The 1,171-nt window shown below is 41.1% G+C and overlaps 1 pseudogene; it reads right to left on the bottom strand.

Moving 5' to 3' along the window:
* Positions 1–255: 255 nt before the first annotated feature.
* Positions 256–693, bottom strand: LOC149165199 (uncharacterized; annotated as a pseudogene).
* Between the last annotated feature and the right edge of the window lie 478 nt (positions 694–1,171).

Genomic DNA, 1,171 nt, shown 5'->3' on the forward strand with positions numbered 1-1,171 from the left:
TAAGAGGATCTAGAATCCTGCATGTGATTCTAGAAACTAATAGTGGTGTAGAAAGATCTAGAATCCTCGAGATCTAAAAGATCTGATCTAGAATCCTCCGTGAATTTGACTTCACACTTAACAGTTTGCAGCGAATCTAAACCTAATGACATGCTATCAAATTCATGTTCAAACGAACCAAACCAAATTGCAGAAAGCAAAGTACTCTGTCATTGCAGAGTGATTTAACGATTAATTTTCAGAATGATTTAACGATTAATTTTCATTCGGAATGTTGAAAAGCTCACGCATCTGTTCAGCGGTTTTCCCTTTCAACATATCGGCAATAGTTTGACACATCAAGTCCAAAAGATTTGTGACCACCAGGTAGTGGGCAGCCTTTGTAACTTCAAACAGTATGGCGCGATCTTCTACAAGAGCTTTCACGAACTCCTCATCCCACATTTTGACGGCATCAAGCGATACAGTGGGGGAATCAAGAACATGGTATCTACAATATTGAATAACGCGACGCAGAATCTTGGCAGAAACGAGAGGCAGAGGAATGGTAATGTTGGTGCCCAAGTCCCCCATCATTCTCTTTATGATGCCTGAAGTCGATGCCACCTCTATTTCCACCTCAAATATTTTTCCATCGCAACTCTGCAATTTCACAATATCATTGTCATTATTATTGCATACTTCCTCGGCCATCGGCGTGGTTGATTGATCCATGATCTGAGCAAGTGGACAGATAGGCACGATTAAGTGAAAAAGATTGGATTGCTCTGAGATTGCGATGAAGTGAAAAAGATTGGATGATAGTAACGAGATTTTGTTACAATATTTATATAGAGAGAGGAATTCATATGAATGGAAAAAGTAACGATCACGGCTGGTTCCATATTTGCGGCCGACACAGGTGGCTGCCATGTAACGACGGTTATTTAGGAACCTTGGGTTACTATGAGATCAATCGGTTAGGACTGTTATAGACATTTTTGTGCCTCACAGCATGGAGCATGAAATGTCGATAATTACAGGGATCCAAAGTCCCTAAACATGTTGTTCTTACCCCTAGAGGAACAAGGTCAGCAAACCACAGCACTTCCTATCAGTTCTCCACCTGAAAACACTCAAAACAGGCTATTTTTGGATCATGTCAGCTGCTCCACTGAGCATCTGCGCTGAA

The sequence above is a fragment of the Pinus tabuliformis genome, chromosome 5_1 (genome assembly GCF_031772625.1).
Source record: "Pinus tabuliformis cultivar Carrire ecotype Pingquan chromosome 5_1, CPIR1, whole genome shotgun sequence".
NCBI lineage: Eukaryota > Viridiplantae > Streptophyta > Pinopsida > Pinales > Pinaceae > Pinus > Pinus tabuliformis.